This window comes from Dendrobates tinctorius, unplaced genomic scaffold (genome assembly GCF_039654945.1).
Source record: "Dendrobates tinctorius isolate UK_male_01 unplaced genomic scaffold, ASM3965494v1 ptg000015l, whole genome shotgun sequence".
Classification (NCBI taxonomy): domain Eukaryota; kingdom Metazoa; phylum Chordata; class Amphibia; order Anura; family Dendrobatidae; genus Dendrobates; species Dendrobates tinctorius.
Window position 1 is genome coordinate 10,806,683 of NW_027361683.1, and position 12,032 is coordinate 10,818,714.

Genomic DNA, 12,032 nt, shown 5'->3' on the forward strand with positions numbered 1-12,032 from the left:
TGTAGATGTTTGTAGAGTGTTTACAAGTCTACTGACACTTGTCTAATATAATCCATACACAGTTGTGTGAGTGCGTGTTATCGTCCCCGCAGAAAAGAAAACCATTTGTCATAACAAACAGGAGGTGGAGAGAGCTATTGTTCGCCGATAGTTAGAGGAGCGCTCTGCCAAGCAGTTTACAGCTAATAGCTGCTAATTATCGCCATCTAAATGACATGATGTTTCTTAGTGGAAGAACTGAGGTCATTTCTCCTGCTAGCTACAGCACCTTCAACAATGAGCACTTATTATTCTCACTAGAATCAAGCGACAATTGTCTGACGCTTATTATTCCAATATTAAATCCTTTAATGGCCTATGGATTTTAACTCTTTCTGAGACAAACAACAATATTGAAACAAATGCAAACAGTTGCACATTGTAGTTCTGCTCATTTTGACTTTTTATATGAGAAACTGCATAAGCCCTCCATTACATACACAGACTTTCTGCTCTACCGTATGTTTTTTATTTAGAAAAAGAAAAAAAAACCTATTCATGGGTCACGAAAAACATTTTCTAACATTTCCTTATAGCAACACCCTAGATGGAACAGATTCATGTAATCTCAAAGGTGAATCATTTTGTCAATCACAGTAAAAAAAAAAAAAAAATAAATAAAGGATTTGGAACCATGTTAAAATGAAAAAGAAAGGATATGGTACCTTGTCATCTAGAGGATTCTTTATAGGAATTTTCTTTCCTATCACAGATTGTTCACATTATTAAACCACATTTTCAGACATTGGGAAAGAATAGAAAAGGATGACTACTGTTTTTCCCACTGCACAACCAAGAAGTCTCAAGGTGAATTATTTTTCACTTACAGCATATACTCGAGTATAAGCCGACGCCCCCTAATTTTGCCACAAAAAACTGGGAAAACGTATTGACTCGAGTATAAGCCTAGGGTGGGAAATGCTCCATAGATTATTCCCCGATATGGTGTCCCCAGAAGAAGCTCCATAGATTATTCCCCCATAAGAAGCTCCATAGATTGTTCCCCCATATACTGCCCCCATAAGAAGCTCCATAGATTGTTCCCCCATATACTGCCCCCATAAGAAGCTCCATAGATTATTCCCCAATATACTGCCCCCATAAGAAGCTCCATAGATTATTCCCCCATATGCTGCCCCCATAAAAAGCTCCATATTGTTCCCCCATATACTGCCCCCATAAGAAGCTCCATAGATTGTTCCCCCATATGCTGCCCCCATAAGAAGCTCCATAGATTGTTCCCCCATATACTGCCCCCATAAGAAGCTCCTTAGATTATTCCCCCATGTGTTGCCGCTGCTGCTGCTGCATGTAAAAATAAAAAAATGACATACTCACCTCTCCGTCGCTGGGTGTCAGATACTCACCTGTCCTGCGTCCATGGCTGCTCACCTCTATCTGCCACGTCATCGGTCAGTGACGTTCAGACTGCAGGGGGAGCGGCGCGCACTAACCACATCACCGCGCCCTCTGCTGTCTGAAGTCACTGACCGATGACAGACAGCAGCAAGCAGCCATGCACGCAGTACAGGTGAGTATCTTTATACTTACCCATCCTGACGCTGTCGCTTGAGCCCCCAGCTTCTCCCCGTGCTCTCTCTCCCTGCGTTCAGCGGTCATGTGATACCGCTCATTAAAACTCACGAATATGCACATATTCATGAGTTTTAATGAGCGGTACCACGTGACCGCTGAAGGCAGGAAGAGAGAGCACGGAGAAGATGGGGGCTCAAGAAACAGCGTCAGAACGGGTAAGTATGACCTGACACCCCCGCCTCCCTCCCCCTCCGACCCCCCGGTGTATATGAATCGAATATAAGCCGAGAGGGGGACTTTCAGCCCAAAAAAACGGGCTAAAAATCTCAGCTTATATTCGAGTATATACGGTATATGGATCATTTACTCTTAAGTCTAAGAGTTTTAATTTGCCAAAATAATTTTTACTTTTTTAAATTTTAATTAAAATTAATTTAATTTAATTTTTAATATGATCCCCTCTAGGAAAGCCTACAGCCTGTAGTGATCCCCGCTGCCTCCTCACCACTACTGTAGCTACCGCCTCACCATCACTGGAGCTGCTGCAACCCCCAACCTACGGTCTCCTTCCCCACCATCCTATAGATTGTAAGCCCTAAAGGGCAGGGCCCTCTCCCCTCTGTATCAGTCTGTCATTGTAAGTTTGTGAACTGTAGGTGATATCTGTAATTTGTAAGTAACCCCTTCTCATGTACAGCACCATGGAATCAATGGTGCTATATAAATAAATAATAATAATAATAATAATAATAATAATAATAATTTACGATATTTTAAATTTTTACATATGAGAGAAAGTCTACTAACTAATGGATTGGCAAAGCCTGGGGTAGCCTTGGATACTAAATAATTATTATTTTACTAAAGGGAATACCAACATTACTAAACAATATCTAAAAGGTGTGAATGTTAAAATTGATGAAGACCCACATCAGAATAATTGTCACTAGAGACACGCAATGCAAATCAAATTCATGTCACATTTTAGGATATTAAAAAGAAATGTGATTTAACTTGTGGGAATTGCCAAAATGCCAGCCAGAGAAGGCTCACGCGACCTTAAGCTTTACTAGGTAGGCTTCCCAACAATGCCTTGCACCTATCACATCACATGGTAGAGCACACTCATTACAGTACATAGCATAGCACATAACACAGGCTATCATTGCCGGTATAAAAGCCAAGGCAGGGAATGCATCACAGCAGCCATTTTGTATAACATTTGAATCTATTTAGTGAGATGTTGTCGCAACTCACGGCTTGGCAACAGAAATAGGAAGAAAAAGATTAAAAACCTCTGAATATACTGTACAGAAAGAGTGTATAATAAAACAGCAGTGAAGAATGGTCTCCATTCATTTATCCATAGTCATACATATGGAGGTCACTTGTGATAAAGAGCTTTTAAAGAGTTGCATATAGTGCTAAGAGACCTCAAAGTAAACTACTCATATTTGCAGGGCAATTCTAATACCTACAATTTACAGCAAATTTATTTGTTACAAATTAAATTTTTAAATTTAAGGGAAAAATTTGTAGAAGATGTTGAATTTGAATTTCAAAATGGTCATATATCTGGAATAATGTAAGAGTACAGATCACACATTTTTGCATCCTACAAGCTCTATTACAAAAATAAATAATGTAAATTAGAGTTGAGCGACTTTTGGTTTTTTAGGGTCGAGTTTCGTTTCGTGAAACCCGACTTTTCCAAAAGTCAGGTCGAGCAAGATCGTCTGATTATAGGGAAAAGTCCGGGTCGTACCGAAACACGAAACCCAATGTAAGTCAATGGGGAATAAAAGTCAGCAGTGAGAGGAGGACAGGAAACACACCTACAGTGCCCATTTGAATGCCAAAAGCATCAATTCTTCTTACTTAAGCTTGTCAACCTTAATTAACTTCATAATACAAGTTACGCACTGAAAAATGGGGGTTATTTGGCTACAGTTGTGGGGGGGAGGGCTGGCTCCAGGTTTTCATGTGCCCTGGGTGAAAGAGCGCCCCTTTAACACATACCACAACTCATCATGCTCCGATACGGCAGAGAAATAGCGGTATAGTACAATGAAAAATATTTCACTTTTTACATCTCATGACGAGGCCCATCTATTTCTCCATACAGAATCATTGGTCCCATATAATGTTTGAAACCGTATATGATGAGCTCCACATAATGCTACAGTATATGTTGGTCCCCATGGATGAAGCTCCACTGTCTTATGGGCCCTGTAAATGCTGCTCCAGTGTCTGATGTCCACCTTTGGAATGTTCCAGTGTATGGTGGGCCCCATCTATCATTCTCCAGAGTATAGTGCTCCCCAAAAATTGCTGTCCCAACATTGAAAACAATCAAATAAGTCTCCTCGCTAGGGAATCCCTGTACTTGTCTGGACTCCTCGTCGTCCCCATCTTCCATCTCACTGCACAGTATTTCAACTTTGCAAGTGCTGTGATCCTGAGCAAGCAGGGGGGGCCCACTCGTTGGCGACGGCACTGGCACAGGGCCCCTGATAGTACGGTGGTGTGTCTGATGGCGGGTGGGCCGAACCTGCACTTTCATCTGCAGCTTCCTCTTTGTCACCGTGTAAGATGGAACTGTATATGGGAAGGGTAACCTGAGTTTCATCAGGGTCAGATTCAGGCCGTGTAGCGTGCGAGGGGAATGTAGTGGTCTGGGTCAATGTACCAGCAGATTCATCACGCAGTGGCTGGGCATCAGTGCACTTGTGTCGCCCCCAGGAGTACGGTCGCCACAGTGGCATTACCTTCTTCCTAGGGAGTGTGATGTCATGCTTGGGAGCAACGAACGATCTCTCTAGCAGGTTAACTGATTGGGCGGCGTTATTCCCACGAGTCATGACCCTCCAAACAGCGTTCATGAAGGCAAAGTGTTGGTTTTACGTAGGCAGTATGGTTGCAAAGCTGAACCTTAAAGGAATGTCCAGAAGGGCACCACCAGGAGTGGAGCCTACGGTTAAATTTGACTCCACCTGGGAAACCTCAACCATGCCAGCTACAGAACAGATGCACACATTGCAAGCTTAATTCCATTAACGAACGAGACTCCGTCATGCCCCGCGGTCCGAGTCCGGCTTACTAGAGGGACACGTGAGGCTCTGGCACATGAGATTGGCCAATAACTGGTGTGTCATGCCCTTACATGTCCGTGGCTGCATGTGCGCTACACTGAAAAGGCCAGCGTTTGTCGCTTACAGGTGCCGATAACCCGCTGAACAACGTTAGTGATGGGGATCACTGATTACAATTATTACCCGCGAACAATGATTTCCCAGTAAGTGCAGGTCAACCGCAGTTCTGGAATTAGGCCTAACCGTCATTCCTGAAAAAATGAAAAACTTATGTATGCAAACCACAGGTGCTGTAGCTTGCTTAACAGCTCGCCAGCCGTTCTCACGCCCAGTATGGATTACACGTGATTGCACAAAGGTGAGAAAGGGTACCGTATCCCCAGATAACATGTATGGATAGCGTACACATTCAAAATATATGTCTATACATCAGGAGGCAGGCTCAGACGGTGTTAGGCCCAGTATGGATTGCACGTGATTGCACAAAGGTTAGAAAGGGTACCGTATCCCCAGATAACATGTATGGATAGCGTACACATTCAAAATATATGTCTATACATCAGGAGGCAGGCTCAGACGGTGTTAGGCCCAGTATGGATTGCACGTGATTGCACAAAGGTTAGAAAGGGTACCGTATCCCCAGATAACATGTATGGATAGCGTACACATTCAAAATATATGTCTATACATCAGGAGGCAGGCTCAGACGGTGTTAGGCTCAGTATGGATTGCACGTGATTGCACAAAGGTTAGAAAGGGTACCGTATCCCCAGATAACATGTATGGATAGCGTACACATTCAAAATATATGTCTATACATCAGGAGGCAGGCTCAGACGGTGTTAGGCCCAGTATGGATTGCACGTGATTGCACAAAGGTTAGAAAGGGTACCGTATCCCCAGATAACATGTATGGATAGAGTACACATTCAAAATATATGTCTATACATCAGGAGGCAGGCTCAGACGGTGTTAGGCCCAGCATGGATTACACGTGATTGCACAAAGGTTAGAAAGGGTACCGTATCCCCAGATAACATGTATGGATAGCGTACACATTCAAAATATATGTCTATACATCAGGAGGCAGGCTCAAACGGTGTCAGGCACAGTATGGATTTGACGGCCCAGACTACACAGTGGAGGAGCAGGGAGAGGTAAAGATTGCAAATGCTGGGGCCCTGCCCAAGCAAGGGGGGCCCACTGGTGGGCGTCGGTACTGGCACTGGGCCCCTCATAGTACGGCGGTATTTCTGACGGCGGGTGTGCACCACCACCGTCAGAGACACTTGATTGCACTATGAGGGACCCTGTGCCAGTGCCCGCGCCCAAGAGTCGGCCTACCCACCTGTCCAGGGCAACGGCACTCGCACGGTGTCGTGTGCTAGGTGGTGACCCCGGCCATGGGGGGGAGGCAGCACAGTTAGGGAGTTTTAGAAAGTGGCATATGTTGATGTTGGACATTCAGCTGATGCAAAAGGTGAAATAGGTCAAGTCCCAGGAAGAGGTGGACCAAAGCAAGCCATTTTTCTGTCACCCTATGTGTCATCAGTGGAAGGTGGGACAAAATCCTTGGAAACCCATGCGTGGTTCATTTTAATGAAGGTTAGATCATCCACATTTTGGGTTGACAGACGGGTCCTTTTTTCTGTCAGGATTGATCCAGCTGCACTGAAGACTCTTTCCGATAGCACACTTGCAGCTGGGCAAGCGAGCTCCTGTAAGGCATATTGTGCCAATTCAGGCCAGGTGTCCAGTTTGTCGCTTCAAGTACTCGGCCAGCACCTCGGCGGTGTGTCTGTCGCCCAAACACATCATCTGCAACACAGCCTGCTGACGCATTCCACTAGCTGCTCGATAGGGGGACACATCGTGTGCAACAGTGGCAGCTGCAGATGGAGTGCTCGTACGACTGTGCTCTGTGGACGAGCTTTCGCTTCTGGAGGAGGAGGAGGAGGAGGAGGGTTGAACGCCTACAGCCAACTGTTTCCTATACCGTGGGCTAGGCAGCACTGTCCCACCACCGCTGTCCCCTGTGGACCCTGCATCCACCACATTAACCCAGTGCGCAGTGATGGACACGTAACGGCCCTGGCCATGCCGACTGGACCATGCATCAGTTGTGAGGTGCACCTTTCTGCTCACTGACTGCTTGAGTGCATGGACAATGCGGTCTTTCACATGATGGTGGAGGGCTGGGATGGCTTTGCGAGAGAAGAAGTGGCGACTGGGTAGGTCATAGCGTGGTACTGCATAGGCCATGAGTTCGCGGAAAGCTGCGCTTTCCACCAACCGAAAGGGCATCATCTCAAACGAGAATAGTTTGGCAATGTGGGCGTTCAAACCCAGTGTACGCGGATGAGAGACTGAGTACTTTCTTGACCTACTCATAGTGTCTGGGACGGTGAGCTGGACTTGAGAGCTGCATATGGTGGAAGTAGCGGTGGACAGGGCGGACTGAGAGAGGGTTGATGATGGTGATGGAGTTGGTGTTCTTTCTGATGGCCTAGAATTAGTCTTTCGTTGATATAACAGTGGGATTCCCTGACTGCTGTGGCCTTGCAACGACACCTCAACATTTGCTGCTGTGCTAACCGGTGGGCTTACAGTGGGGGAAACAATGTAGCGTTGCTGACTACCTTCGTTGTGATCAGTTGCACATGTGGCACTTGAGGTTTGGTGTTGTGTCCACGCTTGCAAGTGCATGGTGTTTAAATGTCTAAGCATGCAACTGGTATTCAAATTTTTCAGATTTTTCCCTCGGCTAAAGGTCTTTGCGCACTTCTTACAGATAACCTAGGCCTGATCATGAGGATTTTGTTCAAAAAAGTGCCACACTGCACTCTTCCTACTTTGGCAGACATTTTGTGGCCTAGCATGCTGTGATCTTTTGACCCTCTGGACAAGCTGTCCAGCAACTCTTTTGATTTTTGGAACCTGTCTTTGGAGTGCTCCGGGCCTGCCAGATAACAGCTGTTGCGATGTCGATGTCTGCTGTGGATGCTCCTCATCTGAGCTATTGGAAGCAGCACCCTCTTCCCCCAATGGATGCCAATCTGGGTCAACAACTGGGTCATCCATCACCTCCTCTTCAATGTCATGTGCACCTTCCTCTGTGTCACCGTGTATGGTGGTATAGTGTGCGGGAAGGGGCACCTGAGTCTCATCAGGGTCAGAATCTGGCTCTGTACACTGCGAGGACAATGTAGTGCTCTGAGTGAATGTACCAGCAGAATCATCCATCAGCGGCTGTGCATCAGTGCACTCCATGTCAGATTCATCTTGGCCTGGGTAATTCACCATTTGACTTGATAATCCAGGCATGGTATGTGAAAACAGCTCCATGGAGTAATCAGTAGTATGGCCTGCGTCATCCTTCAATCTTGGTTGGGGTGAAGGACACAAGGAAAGATGTGGTTCATGAACATGAGCCTCCAATGACGACTCAGTGCTTTTACTTTTTGCAACTGAAGAAGAGGAGGCGATAGAGCTGGAGGCTGAGTCAGCAATGTAAGACAAAACTTTTTCCTGATGCTCTGGCTTTAAAAGCGGTTTGCCAACTCCTAGAAAACTAAGCCTTCGAAGCTTTATGGAGCCAGACGATGACGCAGGATCAACACCTCCTGCATTCGGTCCTATTTTGCTCTTGCCACTACCATCGGATCCACCACCAACACCATCATTACCAGCTGCCAACCCCCGCCCAGTTCCACGGCCTCTTCTACCAGCCTTCCACATTTTTGGTAGAAATGTAGACAAAATCCAACAAACTATATAGTAATGTAAAACAAGGTACAAGGTGTCTATAGGACAGGGGAGATTATGAATTTCTGCTCACACTAGTGGACACTGGAAACTTTTGGATTGTGTGAGGCCCACTGAATATCTGAGCGCTATGTCACAGGCTCGATGGCACAGCTGTGACCAAAGTGACTAGAGAATAAGTGAGATTTTGAATTTCTGCAGACACTTGTGGACACTGGACACTTTTGGATTGTGTGAGGCCCACTGAATATCTGAGCGCTATGTCACAGGCTCGATGGCACAGCTGTGACCAAAGTGACTAGAGGATAAGTGAGATTTTAAATTTCTGCTCACACTAGTGGACACTGGACACTTTTGGATTGTGTGAGGCCCACTGAATATCTGAGCGCTATGTCACAGGCTCGATGGCACAGCTGTGACCAAAGTGACTAGAGGATAAGTGAGATTTTGAATTTCTGCAGACACTTGTGGACACTGGACAATTTTGGATTGTGTGAGGCCCACTGAATATCTGAGCGCTATGTCACAGGCTCGATGGCACAGCTGTGACCAAAGTGACTAGAGGATAAGTGAGATTTTGAATTTCTGCAGACACTTGTGGACACTGGACACTTTTGGATTGTGTGAGGCCCACTGAATATCTGAGCGCTATGTCACAGGCTCGATGGCACAGCTGTGACCAAAGTGACTAGAGAATAAGTGAGATTTTGAATTTCTGCAGACACTTGTGGACACTGGACACTTTTGGATTGTGTGAGGCCCACTGAATATCTGAGCGCTATGTCACAGGCTCGATGGCACAGCTGTGACCAAAGTGACTAGAGGATAAGTGAGATTTTGAATTTCTGCAGACACTTGTGGACACTGGACACTTTTGGATTGTGTGAGGCCCACTGAATATCTGAGCGCTATGTCACAGGCTCGATGACACAGCTGTGACCAAAGTGACTAGAGGATAAGTGAGATTTTGAATTTCTGCAGACACTTGTGGACACTGGACACTTTTGGATTGTGTGAGGCCCACTGAATATCTGAGCGCTATGTCACAGGCTCGATGGCACAGCTGTGACCAAAGTGACTAGAGGATAAGTGAGATTTTGAATTTCTGCAGACACTTGTGGACACTGGACACTTTTGGATTGTGTGAGGCCTACTGAATGTCTGAGCGCTATGTCACAGGCTCGATGGCACAGCTGTGACCAAAGTGACTAGAGGATAAGTGAGATTTTGAATTTCTGCAGACACTTGTGGACACTGGACAATTTTGGATTGTGTGAGGCCCACTGAATATCTGAGCGCTATGTCACAGGCTCGATGGCACAGCTGTGACCAAAGTGACTAGAGGATAAGTGAGATTTTGAATTTCTGCAGACACTTGTGGACACTGGACACTTTTGGATTGTGTGAGGCCCACTGAATATCTGAGCGCTATGTCACAGGCTTGATGGCACAGCTGTGACCAAAGTGACTAGAGGATAAGTGAGATTTTGAATTTCTGCAGACACTTGTGGACACTGGACACTTTTGGATTGTGTGAGGCCCACTGAATATCTGAGCGCTATGTCACAGGCTCGATGGCACAGCTGTAACCAAAGTGACTAGAGGATAAGTGAGATTTTGAATTTCTGCAGACACTTGTGGACACTGGACACTTTTGGATTGTGTGAGGCCCACTGAATATCTGAGCGCTATGTCACAGGCTCGATGGCACAGCTGTGACCAAAGTGACTAGAGGATAAGTGAGATTTTGAATTTCTGCAGACACTTGTGGACACTGGACACTTTTGGATTGTGTGAGGCCCACTGAATATCTGAGCGCTATGTCACAGGCTCGATGGCACAGCTGTGACCAAAGTGACTAGAGGATAAGTGAGATTTTGAATTTCTGCAGACACTTGTGGACACTGGACACTTTTGGATTGTGTGAGGCCCACTGAATATCTGAGCGCTATGTCACAGGCTCGATGGCACAGCTGTGACCAAAGTGACTAGAGGATAAGGGAGATTTTGAATTTCTGCAGACACTTGTGGACACTGGACACTTTTGGATTGTGTGAGGCCCACTGAATATCACAGCGCTATGTCACAGGCAGAAATTGGCTAGTGTATCACAAACTACAAGGTGTATGTAGAATTGGGCAGAGTAGGAATCTCCCTAGAGTGCAGGTCTGTAAGAACGGACCATGTCCTCGGCTTATTCTCACAGAGTGACACAGATAGCTTCACTGTGGCTGTGATAACAGCCGTTACACGGTACTGTGTGAGGAGCATACACCGCTGTATGGTGTGAAAACATGCACGCTCAGTACCTCAGCAGGACAAAAAAAAAATTGGGATTGCTTTTAAAAAAGCAGTTTGCAGCTCAGTACCTCAGCAGGACAAAAAAAAAAATTGGGATTGCTTTTAAAAAAGCAGTTTGCAGAACAGTGGGTAAACAGCAATGCAGCTGTGAGGAAGCCTTAGAAGGCAGCCCAACAACCAACACCACTGATACACCACAATATAGCCTCCCCTTGCACTGCACACACAGTGACTGGTGTGTTGTACAGGCACAATCGCTAGCAGCAGAAGCAGTTTTTTTTTCTTCTTCCCTGCCTAACACTCTCCCTACAGAATCAGCAGCAACCTCTCCCTATGCTAAGATCGGCAGAAGTAAGATGGCGGTCGGCGTGCAAGCCCTTTTATACCCCCTGTGACGCCCACCAAAGCAAGCCAATCACTTGCATGCCCTTCTGAAAGATGGTGGTGACCCGTGCCTATCTCATCACGTTGCCCACAGTGTCCGTGGATCCTGATTGGCTGAAAAAGAGCGCTAAACAAACTTTTGAAACGCGACTTTGGCGCGTAAGTTGCCGACCTCGTGGCCGACCTCATCCTAGGGTCAAAAGTCGGCGACTTTTGAAATTGTTCGACCCTTTTCGCTCAACTCTAATGTAAATGTCAATACCAAAGAAACGTAAAAAAAAACCCTGACCTTTTCTTCTTCAAAATTAGAAGTAAGCAAAAAAAATACAGACATATATACCTACAGTTGTGGCCAAAAGTATTGACACCCCCCTAGATGTGGACGGAAAAGAAAAATTGACAAGAGATTTCAATGCAAGATTGTGCGGATGTTGGATAAAGAATCTCGACTAACATCCAAACAAGTTCAAACTGCCCTGCAGTCCGAGGGTATAACAGTGTCAACCCGTACTATCCGTCGGTGTCTGAATGAAAAATGACTGTATGGTAGGAGACCCAGGAAGACCCCACTTCTTACCCTGAGACATAAAAAAGCCAGGCTGGAGTTTGCCAAAACTTACCTGAAAAAGCTTAAAATGTTTTGGAAGAATGTTCTCTGGTCAGATGAGACAAAAGTAGAGCTTTTTTGTCAAAGACATCAGCATAGATTTTACAGGAGAAAAAAAGAGGCATTCAAAGAAAAGAACACGGTCCCTACAGTCAAACATGGCGGAGGTTCCCTGATGTTTTGGGGCTGCTTTGCTGCCTCTGGCACTAGACTGCTTGACCGTGTGCATGGCATATGAAGTCTGAAGACTACCAACAAATTTTGCAGCATAATGTAGGGCCCAGTGTGAGAAAGCTGGGTCTCCCTCA